Source organism: Pelodiscus sinensis, chromosome 5 (assembly GCF_052426305.1).
Source record: "Pelodiscus sinensis isolate ZL-2025 chromosome 5, ASM5242630v1, whole genome shotgun sequence".
In the NCBI taxonomy this organism is placed as follows: domain Eukaryota; kingdom Metazoa; phylum Chordata; order Testudines; family Trionychidae; genus Pelodiscus; species Pelodiscus sinensis.
In genome coordinates this window covers 104,110,702-104,124,537 of record NC_143056.1, presented here as the reverse complement: position 1 = coordinate 104,124,537, position 13,836 = coordinate 104,110,702, and the positions used below count along the sequence as shown (strand labels likewise).

The window sequence follows — 13,836 nt, the reverse complement described above, 5'->3', positions numbered from 1 at the left end:
TACACACAGAAACTGTTGCTTCCAAGACCACCAGTACTGCATGTGTTTTGGTGTTTAACTGAACAGCCTCCTGCTTCTTTTCCCACAGGAGAAATTGTTTAGGGACTATGCCTGCTGAGTCAAGTAGTTGTTTCCATGAACGGCAACTATTTTGGGCTAAGATCCAGATTGCGCAATATGAGGTAGAGGTAGCATCTTTTAAGACAGCAACAGGAGTACCAACAGAGACAGACAATCTAGAAGCACTATTCATCCCTATGCTATTAGGATTCAGCCTGCCCTTGTGTGCTGCCCCTGAAGGAGGATGTCTGCTGATGAATAGCGTGTGCAGGATGTAAAGCAGTACGAAACTAGCACAAGCTCACAAGAAGAAAATTCTTCACCACACTTCTCTATAGAATATTCTCTATTGTAATGTTTTTACATGTAGTAAAGCAGGATTCAAGATATCAGGGAAGAAATAGCATACCCTCATACACACAAAATAACAGAGACAAAGACACCATGAAAAGCAGTATTAAGAGATGGATTTCAAGGCAGTGTGCGCCTGCCCTTTGCCTGAAACCTAGGCGTAGGCATGTGGCTGGCCAAGCCCCTCTCCAATGTTGTATGTAGCTACGATGAACACTGCAAACCAAAAGAGATTTGGCCACAAAGAAATTGTGTGAACATGACTGCATATCAAACTAAGCAGTCATGAATAATGAGTCAGGACCTAGTAGTTCAGCTGCATTGTATTTAAACTGGTAAAATAAGCACCTTTTGCAGCACAAGTTTCATTTTTGACATGGCTGTATTACTCTAAATTTAACAATTCTGCTCCAGAATTTATTAAGAGTGACTTATAATTTCTAATTTGCCACTCTGCCATTTGATGAACACAGATGTTATTTTCTCCTAACTCCCAGACACCTGTAACTGGCAAAATTCCCCAAGCCCACTTAATTATTCTCCAACAGACAAGACTCATTCAAGGAATTTACCTACAAGGGCCAATTTAGCCAAAGGTGGAAGAAGCAAAGATCAATTTCATCAATTTTGAAATAAACTGTAGCCAAATTTGATCCAATACATGAGAACTTTGGGATATTTTTAAAAGCAAGTTTATAAAGTCAATAATACCATTTCCCTTCTCAAAATGAATAATGATCATCTTTCAGAAGAAAAGGAAATTATAGAGTCTAATGGCTCTCAAGACTCAGATTTGAAAGCACTGAACCAGTATTTTTTGTTTCCAGCTGAGGAAGATATGCAAACAGAAATCCCCCCACCAAAGGGGTATGCTTTTTCTCTCATCCCACTTTCACTTCTATGTAAATCCAATGGCTTCAGCTGAGTTATTCCTGATTTACACCAGAGAAGAATACAGCACAAAGATGAGGGGAATTAGGCCCATAGTACTAACTGACATGGGCATTCAACAAATACAATATAAAACCAAACAGCTAATTTGCACAATCAATGGCTACAGCACCAGCAATTCCTGCATGCAGCGACACACGGAAGTGCAGGTTGAACCTCTCTCGCCTGCTACTTTTGCACCCGACTGGTGTCGAACCAGAAAATTTGCCAAACCATGGTCAATATTGTCTAGCAGCGTTACCAACACTTACCAACCCATGGCTCACCTTGGCTGAAAACAACAAACCAGAGCCAATGGGAACCTCTAGATAAACAAAGCAGAGCGGCCCTTTAGTGGCTTTCCCACAGCGGGTCCACGGTCTACTTGGAGAAACACTCCTTGACAGAAGGCTTGCCAGGGTAATTGGTTAACTGGCGGGGGGCTGATCTATCTGAAGCAGTCCCCTGCACCTGCGTGGTACAGCACACACAGTCCAACCTGGCTGGAGCAGCCCACTGCCATGGTACACGGTTAACCAGTTAACTTTCTAACCAGGATTTTACATCCTATTCCACACTGGCTGCTGCAGTACTTTAGTCAAGACACTACTACACTTAGATTCCCAGAAAGCCTATGATAAGATTCCTCACCAAAGGCTCTTAAATAAACTAAGCTGTCATGGGACAAGAGGGAAGGTCCTTTTGTGGTTTGATAACTGGTTAAAAGACAGGAAACAAAGGGTAGGAATAAATGGTAAGTTTTCCGTGTGGAGAGAGGTAACTAGTGGGGTTCCCCAAGGGTCTGCCCTGTGATCCATCCTATTTAACTTATTTATAAATGATTCAGAGAAAGGGGTAAAGATTGAAGTGGCAAAATTTGTAGATGATACCAAACTGCTCAAGATAGTTAAGACCAAAGCAGACTGTGAAGAGCTTCAAAAAGATCTCACACAGCTAAGTGTTTGGGCAACAAAATGGCAAATGAAATTTAATGTTGATAAATGTAAAGTAACGCACGTTGGAAAAAATAATCCCAACTATATATAAAATATGATGGGGACTAATTTGGCTACAACTACTCAAGAGAGAGATCTTGGAGTCATTGTGGATAGTTCTCTGAAAACTTCCTCTCAGTGTGCAGTGGCAGTCAAAAAAGCAAACAATGTCAGGAATCATTAAAAAAGGAATAGAAAATAAGACAAAAAATATCTTAATGCCTCTATATAAAACAATGGTACACCCACATCTTGAATACTACGTACAGCTGTGGTCACCTCATCTCAAAAAAGATATATTGGCATTGGGAAAGGTTCAGAAAAGGGCAACAAAAATGGTTTGGAACGGATCCCATATGAAGCAAGATTAAAAAGACTTGGACTTTTCAGTTCAGAAAAGAGGAGATTAAGGGGGGATATGATAGTGGGGTCTATTAAATCATGACTGGTGTGGAAAAAGTGAATAAGGAAAAGTTATTTCCTTGTTCCCACAATATAAAAACTAGGGGGTCACCAAATGAAGTTAATAAGCAGCAGGTTTAAAACAAACTAAAGGAAGTTTTTCTTCACTCAGTGCACATTCAACCTATGGAATTCCGTGCCAGAGGATGTGGTGAAGGCTAGGACTTTAACAGGGTTCAAAAAAGAGCTAGATAGATTCATGGACGTTAGGTCCATCAATGGCTATTACCCAGGATGAGTAGGAATGGTGTCTCTAGCCTCTGTTTCTCTGGAGGTAGGTGACGGGAGGGATGACGTGGGGATTATCTGTTGTGATCCTGTGATGTAGTGTGGGTACCTTGCTGGTTGCTAGGCTTGGGCTGTGGGTGACCCCCACTGGCTGCTGTCTGTACCACTGTTCTACCAGTTACCCCCAGGGAGAGGAACAAAGGAAGGTAGAATGCCGCCCCTGGCTGGGGGACAGGGATGGAAGGGACAGCTTTTAGTTTCGGTCTGGGAAGCAGGGGAGAAGGAGCTAGGGAGGGGGCTGGGATTGTAGGGCCCAGCCACCCCCCATCTCAAGGGGGTGGCTCTGAGGCATCCTAGCCCCAGTTCCTGTAACCAGATTACATCTGTGCTGTGTTGTATCCTGGAGAAGCAATAAACTCCCTCTATTCTACTGGCTGGTGGAGTCTGTTCGTGCCACTACGGGGGTGCAGGAAGTGGGGGACCATGACGCGCCGTCACAGATCCCTCCCTCTGGGACATCTGGTATTAGCCACTGTTGGCAGACAGGATACTGGGCTGGGTGGACCATTGTTCTGACTCAGTATGGCCGTTCCTATGTTCTCCCATTGGTGTAGTTCAGGAGTGGGCAATGATTTTTGAAGGGGGGGTTCACTTCACAAATTTTGGAAGTGGTCGCAGGCTGCCCCAGAAGGGGCGGGGCCTTAGGCTGAAGAGGTGGGACTAGGGGACTTTGCGCACTCCCCCATCCAAAGACCCTGACTGGCCTGTTTAATTGCAGTGTGGACCTCTAGGCTTAGGCTGGAGCTGGATTCTAGGGCCCTGTGACCTCCAGGAGCAGGAGTCAGCTGGCACCAGCCAGCCAGGGATGTCTAAAAGCAGTGTAAACATAGCCTGTGTGTGGTAGGGTGAGAGTGTATGAAGTCTTTGGCCTCTGCCCTGCCAAGGGTGCATGGTGCCTAGAGAGAATTGTCAGATGTTTTGAATTGCCCTGGTGGCAGGAGGAGACTTTGCAGAGTCTCCCTGCACTCAGGCCAATCAGGGTCTGAGGGGTGGGAGAGCACGCAAAGTCTCTCGTCCCCCACCCCACCCTGCCAGGGTGTTTTGAACAGCGGGGGGAGGAGACTTTGCACGCTCCCTGTCCACAGGTCTCAATTGCCCAGGGTGCAGTGAAGCAGCAGGGCAGCTGTGGGCTGGATCAAATGTCTTGGTGGGCTGGATCTGGTGCTAGATCTTGGCGGGCTGGATCACAGATGTTGTCTTGTCCATCACTGGTATAGTTAATCCTCCTCTGCATAGACTGTAATCAGCATAGAAGGCCGAGGCAGTTTTCTGACTCTCTGAAGAGGCCATATATTATGAACTAGAGGAGCATTACAACAGCACCTCAAATGTTGTCACCTCATTGGGCCAAATCTTGAGATGCTTGCATCTGCAGTGCCCTGTGGTTGCAGTAGGGTTGGAGGTACTTATTACATCTCAGAACGCAGATCGCTTTATTTAACAAAAAGATTCCAGAACTCAATGGCCTGATCCTGCAATTGGCTGAATGCTCCTGACAAAGCATCTGACAGGCCCAACCCTAAAACCAGTAACTCCTTACTGAGGTCTGGATGCAGCTGCTGGCTTTTAACAGAATGCATTTCAGCTCACGGGAAAGCTGGGGACGTTTTCCCTCATTTTGAGATATTTTAATGAGGCAGGGTCTCTGTAAATTGGTGTACTCTATTGCTCCTTCTGAAATGAATACATTTAACTGAAACCCACTCTGTATTTTACTGCAATAAAGGGCAAGAATGTCATTTCTAGGGAGAAGATCTCTGTGTAAGTTCAAAGCTTGTCTCTTTGGCCAAGAAAAGTTGACTCAAAATATATTGCCTCACCTACCTTGTCTCTCTAAAAGTGCAAGGCGGACAAGTGGGCAGATCAGACAGAGCATTATTTCTCTTGCATGTTGCCTCTGCCCTCCCACACACAGGCTACGTTTACACTGCTGTAAGACACCCCAGGCTGGCCGGTGCCAGCTGAATCCGGCTCCTGGCAGTCACAGGGTCCTAGAGTCCAGCTCCAGACTAAGCCTAGAGATCCACACTGCAATTAAACAGCCTGGCAGCCTACACCCTGCTAGCCCACATTAGCTGGCACCGGCAACCCAGGGGTTATTAACTGCATTATAGACGTACCCAAAGAAAATAAGTCTGCATGCATGAGGCCACGCACAGCACATATACCTTTGAAAGGAGGTTAATCACCACTCCCCGTGTCTCCATGGCCAGGCAGAACTGGAGCGCTGTGCTCAAGGAACTCTCTTGGCTAAGCTGGAGAGCTGCACCAATGCTCAGGGAGCAACAGGAAGTTTTGACAAGACAGTAACTGCTCAGTTAGGGCTGTAACAGGATTTTCTACTCACCACTGGGCACCTCCTTGTGGCTGCATCTGGGAAATAGCTCTGCTGGGTCCAATGCACTTTACTTCCTCTTGTTCACCTTGTGGCCCCTCTTGTGCTCCCAGAGTCACACTGCTTCCTCTCCACAACTGACGGTCTCTCTTTGTGGCTTGGCCCTATGGCCACATCACTATTGTTTTCCCCTTCCAGGCTAACAAAGTCCCACCAGACCATCTGCCTCAGGCAGTCTTCCATTCAACTGTTCAGTGCTCCACTTCCCTGGGAGCTGGGAGGAGAGCCTAGGCCCGTTTAGTACTTTGGGTTCCAGGTACCTCCCTACAATCACTGGGATTGGACTTCCATTTCTTGAAAGATGCCTTTTTGTCCCTCACTGCTTCTTTTACATGGAGGTTAAGCCACAGTGACTCTTTTTTAGGTCTCTTACTATGTTTTTTAATTCGGGGTATACATTTAAGTTGGGCCTCTATTATGGTGTCTTTAAAACGTTTCCATGCATCTTGCAGGGATTTGGCTCTTGTCATTGTGCCGTTTAATTTCTGTTTAACTAACCTCCTCATTTTTGTGTAATTTCTCTTTTTGAAATTAAATGCCAGAGTGCTGGACTGCTGAGGTGTTCTTCCCACCACAGGAACATTAAAGGTTATTATATTATGGTCACTAGTCCCAAGCAGTCCTGTAATAGTTACCTCCTGGACCTTATCCTGCGCTCCACTCAGGACTAAATCGAGAATTGCCTCTCCCCTTGTGGGTTCCTGTACCAGCTGCTCCAAGAAGCAGTCATTTAAGCTATTGAGACATTTTATTTCTGCATCTCTTCCTGAGGTGACATGTACCCAGTCAATATGGGGGTAATTGAAATCCCCCATTATTATAGAGTTTTTTATTTTGGTAGCCTCTCTAATCTCCCTTAGCATTTCAATGTCACTATCACTGTCCTGGTCAGGTGGTCGATAATATATCCCTATTGCTATATTCTTATTATTGGAGCATGGAATTACTATCCATAGTAATCCTACAGAACACGTTGTTTCATTAAAAGATTTTTATTTCATTTGATTCTACGTTGTCTTTCACATATAGTGCCACTCCTCCACCCACATGGCCTATTCTATCCTTCCGATATATTTTATATCCCAGTATGATTGTGTCCCATAGATTTTCCTCATTCCACCAGGTTTCTGTAATGCCTATTATGTCAATCTTCTCCTTTAATACAAAATACTCTAGTTCACCTATCTTATTAGTCAAACTTCTAGCATTTGTGTAGAAGCACCTTAAAAATTTGCCACTGTTTATTTGTCTGCCCTTTCCTAATGTATCAGATTTCTTTACATGTGGCTGTTTGTGTGCTCTGGCCCATTGTTTGTCTTCTCCCCTCCTCTCTTTCTCACTACAGCCTAGAGAATCACTATCAATGGATTCTCCTCAAAGAGAAGTCTCCGTCCGATTTACATGCTTCTCTGCACCAATCAGCTTTCCCCCATCTCCTAGTTTAAAAACTGCTTTACAGCCTTTTTAATGTTCAGTGCCAGCAGTCTGGTTCCACCCCGGGGGTATGTCTACATTAGCTCATTAGTTGGAGCTAGGTAGGGTAATGAGAGCAAGCAGAGTTACAAATGAAGCCCAGGATTTAAATATCCCGGGTTTCATTTGCATGTTCCCAGGCGCCGCCATTTTTAAATCCCCCTTAGTACAAACTCCGTGCCCGTGGCAACATGTGGCATGGACTAGGTAGTTCGAATTAAAGATCCTAATTCAAACTACCGTTACTCTTCATTCCACGAGGAGTAATGGTAGTTCGAATTAGGATCTTTAATTTGAACTACCTAGTCCGTGCCGCGTGTAGCCATGGGCACGGAGTTCGGACAAAGGAGGATTTAAAAATGGTGGCGCCCGGGAACATGCAAATGAAGCTCGGGATATTTAAATCCTGGGCTTCATTTGCAACTCCACTTGCCCTCATTACCCTACCTAGCTCGAACTATTGAACTTCCAGTATAGGCTCCCTCTCTCCCAAAAGTGTCCCCAGTTCCTAATAAATCTAAACCCCTCTTCCCTACACCATCGTCTCATCCACGCATTGAGACTCTGAAGCTCTGCCTGCCTACCTGGTCCTGCGTGTGGAACTGGAAGCATTTCTGAGAATGTCAACATAGAGGTCTTGGATTTCAGTCTCTTTCCTAGTAAGCTAAATTCGGCCTCCAGGATGTTTCTCCTACACTTTCCTACATCATTGGTACGTACATGTACCACAACCATCGGCTCCTCCCCAGCACGACACATAAGCCTATCTAGATGCCTCGAGAGATCCACAACCTTTGCACCAGGCAAGCAAGTGACCATACTGTTCTTCTGGTCATCGCAAACCCAACTATCTATGAGTATGTCTACACTACAAAGTTAATTCGAACTAATGGACGTTAGTTCGAATTAACTTTGATAGGCGCTACACTAGCGCTCCATTAGTTCGAACTTAATTCGAACTAGCGGAGTGCTTAGTTCGAACTAGGTAAACCTCATTCCACGAGGATTAAGCCTAGTTCAAACTTACTAGTTCGAATTAAGGGCTGTGTAGCCCCTTAATTCGAACTAGTGGGAGGCTAGCCCTCTCCAGCTTTCCCTGGTGGCCACTCTGGGCACCACCAGGAAAACTCGTCTGCCCCCCTCCCGGCCCCGGACCCCTTAAAGGGGCACGGGCTGGCTACGGTGCCCGTGCCAGGTGCAAGCCTGCCAGCACCCAGCCAGCAGACCCTGCACCTGGCACGGCTCGAGCCAGCCACCCGATCCCCACCAGCCCTCCCCCTCTTCCCAGGACCACCCGCCTGGTCAGTGCGGACATCGTGGACCTCGTCCACGACCTCCGCACTAAACACAGGAAAGTGGCCGGTTAGGGCAGGAGAGCTGCCAGCCTGGCCATCCAGGAGCAGGTGTGCATGAAAATCAAGGTGGTCCATTGAGACCCCCGACCCTGAGCCCTGAACTTACAATGGCTGTACTGGGTCAGACCAAAGGTCCATATAGCCCAGTAGCCTGTCTGCCAACAGCGGCCAACCCTAGGGACCCTGGAGGGGATGGACCAAAGACAGTGACCAAGCCATTTATCTCGTGCCATCCCTCTCCAGCCTTCCACAAACTTTGGGCAGGGACACCACTCCTACCCCCTGGCTAATACCACTCCATGGACCCAACCTCCATCACTTTATCTCACTTCTCTTTAAACTCTGTTCTAGTTCTAGCCTTCACAGCCTCCTGCAGCAAGGAGTTCCACAGGTTGACTCTTTGCTTTGTGAAGAACAACTTTCTGTTACTAGTTTGAAGCCTGCTACCCATTCCTTTCCTTTGGTGTCCTCTAGTCCTTCTTTATGGGAACTAATGAAGAACTTTTCTTTATGCACCCTCTCCACCCCACTCATGCTTTTATAGACCTCTATCCTATCCCCCCTCAGTCTCCTATTTTCTAAACTGAAAAGTCCCAGTCTCTTTAGCCTCTCTTCATATGGGACCTGTTCCCAACCCCTGATCATTTTAGTTGCCCTCCCCTCTCCCAGCCTCTCTCTTTCCCTCTCCCACCTCCTTTTCCCAGTCTCCCCAAGTTTTGTTCAATAAAGACAGATTCCATTTTTGAACACAATTGTCCTTTATTTTGTACATCAAGAAAAGGGTCTAGGGAAGGGTAAGTGGAAGGAGGTGAGGGAGGAATGGGGTACGAGCCCCCGATGGGGAGGACTGGGCTGGCTCTGCGGGCTTCTGGGGGTGGAAGCTCTCCTGCAGCCCCCCAATTGCCCCCTCTCCCCAGATGGCAGCCTGCGGCAAGTGCAGCCAGTCTGATGGCCGAGTGGTGTGATGTGCCCAGTGTGGGTACTCAGGGCACTCCAAGCCAGGACTGCTTTGCAAGCGGGGCACCCCTGAGAACTGTCTGTCCGGGGTGGGGGTCGGGTCCCTTTAAGCACATCCCTCGGCTAGCCTGAGACAGCAGCTCCATGCTCTGAGTCCTCCTCTGATGCCCTGCCGGCACTGCTTCTGGCCATCCTTAACCCCGGTTCAGGGTCCACTTAATGTGGACATGCTAGTTCGAATTAGCAAAACGCTAATTCGAACTAGTTTTTAGTTCTAGATGCGTTAGTTCGAATTAGTGCTGTAGTGTAGACATACTCTCTGTTTCTAACAATCGAATCAGCCACTACTAACACCTGCCTCTTCCTAACAGCTGGTGTATCAGGTCTTACGTCAGAGAAACACTCTCCTCGTCAGTTCTACATGTACTGCCTTCCTTAAGTAATACAGTCTCAGAGGACAGGAGTGCTTCATAGCTTCACTTTAAGTCCACGCAGCTTAAATTTTGATGAATGTGCATTTCACCGCTGGCAGCCATATAGAGAGTTCTCTGGCTGAATGTCTAACCAGCTGGGTAACCAATACAAATGGTAAATCTCTGGCAATGTGTGGTAGAATTTGCAATGAAGCTCCTAGACTGTGTCTTATGTTTCCTACCTGGTTTTCCCCTAGTCATTCTTTTCTAGGGTACGAGAGAAATACTGCTATTTTACGAACTACTGAGAATCCACAGTGCCAGTTTTTGCAGGAATGACTAAGAAGCTTTTGTTCCCCTCTTCATCTTTGAACACAAATAAGAAAAATCTTTGGAATATATTTAGACTCAAATGTGGGATTCTTTTAAAATGTTAATTGCTAGAAATGTTGGCAATCTGTTTTTAGCAGATGGTTTGAGATTTAATGACTCTGGGTGAGACAGAAAAAGCTTTAATCAATACAATGAAGAAAAATGTTGAGAAATTATATGCAATTTTACAAAAATCAAAGGTGTTTCCTACGTATTGTCAAGCAAACTAAAACATATTGACACACTGTTATTGCAAAGGCCCAGGAAATTGTTTGATGCATTAACCTTTCCATTTTTTGATTTCTCAGGCATCATGGTAACAAGCAAGATTTTTGCTCTTTCACAAGTTTAACAATTACCATCCCTAAACAGTAACGTTAATTATGAAAAAGGACTAGTGCTGGATAATAAGCATTTTACTACTAAGATCTGTACCACAAAGAGCTTTATCCCTGCTTAATTTCCAGAATCAAGCATGGAGAATGTGACCTTCAAATTCCCTCCTCTGGTTTGGTATGTTTGGGTATGTCTACACTACAAAGTTAGTTCGAACTAACGGACGCTAGTTTGAACTAACTTTCATAGGCGCTACATTAGCGCTCCGTTAGTTCGAATTTAATTCGAACTAACGGAGCGCTAAGTTCGAACAAGGTAATCCTCATTCCACGAGGATTAAGCCTAGTTCAAACTTACTAGTTCGAATTAAGGGCTGTGTAGACCCTTAGTTCGAACTAGTGGGAGGCTAGCCCTCCCCAAGTTTCCCTGGTGGCCACTCTGGCCAACACCAGGGAAACTCGTCTGCCCTCCTCCCGGCCCCGGACCCCTTAAAGGGGCACGGGCTGGCTACGGTGCCCGTGCCAGGTGCAAGCCTGCCAGCACCCAGCCAGCAGACCCTGCACCTGGCACGGATCGAGCCACCCACCCAATACCCCCCAGCCCTCCCCCTCTTCCCGGTACCAGGCTGGCGGCTCCCGGGAGCTTGCCCGGGACCGCAAGAGGCGGGCACCCGCCTGGGCTAGTGCGGACATCGTGGACCTCGTCCACGACCTCCGCACTAGGCACAGGAAAGTGGCCGGCTAGGGCAGGAGAGCTGCCAGCCTGGCCACCCAGGAGCAGGTGTGCAAGAGAATCAAGGGGCTCCACTGAGACCCCCGACCCTGAGCCCTGAGCTTAGAATGGCCGTCCTGGGTCAGACCAAAGGTCCATCTAGCCCAGTAGCCTGTCTGCCGACAGCGGCCAACCCTAGGGACCCTGGAGGGGATGGACCGAAGACAGTGACCAAGCCATTTGTCTCGTGCCATCCCTCTCCAGTCTTCCACAAACAGAGGCCAGGGACAACACTCCTACCCCCTGGGTAATAGCACTCCATGGACCCAACCTCCATGACTTGATCTCACTTCCTTTAAACTCTGTTCTAGTTCTAGCCTTCACAGCCTCCTGCAGCAAGGAGTTCCACAGGTTGACTCTTTGCTTTGTGAAGAACAACTTTCTGTTACTAGTTTGAAGCCTGCTACCCATTCCTTTCCTTTGGTGTCCTCTAGTCCTTCTTTATGGGAACTAATGAAGAACTTTTCTGTATGCACTGTCTCCACCCAACTCCTGCTTTTAGAGACCTCTATCCTGTTTCCCCCCCCCCCCCGTCTCCTCTTTTCTAAGTTGAAAAGTCCCAGTCTCTTTAGCCTCTCTTCATATGGGACCTGTTCCCAACCCCTGATCATTTTAGTTGCCCTCCCCTCTCCCATCCTTTCTCTTCCCCTCTCCCACCTCCTTTTCCCAGTCTCCCCCAGTTTTGTTCAATAAAGACATATTCCATTCTTGAACACAATTGTCCTTTATTTTGTACATCAAGAAAAGGGTCTAGGGAAGGGTAAGTGGAAGGAGGTGAGGGAGGAATGGGGCACGAGCCCCCAATGGGGAGGACTGGGCTGGCTCTGCACGCTTTTGGGGTGGAACCTCTCCTGCAGCCCCCCAATTGCCCCCTCTCCCCAGATGGCAGCCTGCGGCAAGTGCAGCCGGTCTGATGGCCGAGTGCTGTGATGTGCCCAGTGTGGGTACTTCGGGCACTCCAAGCCAGGACTGCTTTGCAAACGGGGCACCCCTGAGAACTGTCTGTCCAGGGTGGGGGTCGGGACCCTTTAAGCGCAGCCCTCGGCTAGCCTGAGACAGCATCTCCACGCTCTAAGTCCTCCTCTGATGCCCTGCCGGCACTGCTTCCGGCCATCCTTGAGCCCGGTTCAGGGTCCACTTAATGTGGACATGCTAGTTCGAATTAGCAAAACACTAATTCGAACTAGTTTTTTAGTCTAGGTCCGTTAGTTCGAATTAGCTTAGTTCGAATTAACTAATTCGAACTAAGTTAGGGTATGTCTACACTACCCTCCTAGTTCGAACTAGGAGGGTAATGTATGCATACCGCACTTGCTAATGAAGCCCGGGATTTGAATTTCCCGGGCTTCATTAGCATAAGCGGGGAGCCGCCATTTTTAAATCCCCGCTGCTTCGAACCCCGTGTAGCGCGGCTACACGGGGCTCGAACTAGGTAGTTCGGACTAGGGTGCCTATTCCGAACTACCGGTACACCTCGTTTCACGAGGAGTACCGGTAGTTCGGAATAGGACCCTAGTCCGAACTACCTAATTCGAACTAGCGGGGTAGTGTAGACATACCCTTAGTTCGAATTAGCGCTGTAGTGTAGACATACCCTTTCTTACTTTCACCACAGTCATTCACTCAGAAGCAGGTTTGCACATGTTGCAGAAATTTGAAAGCAGGCAGGGACCACTCTAGTCTTCAGCTAGTTACTCAGTCTCTACAGATGGCAGTAACAATTCTCCCAGATGTTTGAAGACCTTATTCTAAGACAGTGGCAATTTGTTATCATCTGAATTCCCAGGCCATGAGATTCCTTTCTTGTTGCTACCATTGTGGGGGTACTGTATAAATAGTCACTTTGAACCAGTCTCTCATTAGAAGTTGTTGTTAACAGCTCTTCATGTAATTTGAAAGCCAAACTGGACTACAGGTTGCACCTCCCAAATCTGGGACTCTCTTGTCCGGCAACATCTGTGGTCCAGCACGGATATTCCTGGACCAAAGAGCCCAGGAGCAGGAGCCAGATGAGAGAACATGGGGTTTGAAGAGTCCCTACTGGGCCAGCGGTGGCTAGGCAGGGGAACCCCAGCTTCAGTGGGTCAGGCAGCTGGAAAGGCAGGGCCAGTGACAGCCGGGAAACCCCCTGGCAACAGAGGGCTGGGATGGTCAGGCAGCCATGATCAGAAAACTACCAGCAGCAGCGGGCCCAGGCAGCGGCTCAGGAGCTCCGGCTGGGGAACCCTGGCAGTGTGCCAAGGCGGCAGCCGGGGATTCCTGGCTCAGCAGGGGAACCCCAGCATCAGTGGGGCCAGCCAGCATCGGGGAGCCTCTTCCCTAGGTGAGGAACTCCCAGTGTCCATGGGGTCAGGCAGCTGGAGAGCCCCTGGCAGTGGGACCAGCAATAGCAGGAGAACCCCGGGAAACCCTCGGCAGCTGCCACACTGGGCTGCAGCAGCAGGGCTGGTGACAACCAGGCAGCCCTGTGCTGGGAAACCCTGAGGAGCTGCTGGAGGTAGTGGATCTGGCAGCAAGCAGGCAGCCCTGGCTGGGGAACCCCTGGGAACACCCAAGGTAGCTGGCGGGCAGCAGAGTGGGTGAGCCTCAACTGGGCCAGTTTTAGTGGGGCAGCAGCAGGGCAGGAAGCCCCAGCCTTGGGAGCCCCAGAGAAAGGAGCCGTCAGTGGGGAGCCTTGA

At 48.1% G+C, this 13,836-nt stretch overlaps 1 protein-coding gene across 5 annotated transcripts in view; it reads right to left on the bottom strand.

Annotated features, from left to right (window-relative positions):
• The window catches only part of GALNT18 (polypeptide N-acetylgalactosaminyltransferase 18), a 699,281-nt gene that overhangs the window by 650,678 nt on the left and 34,767 nt on the right, over positions 1-13,836 (bottom strand). The window lies entirely within an intron of this gene.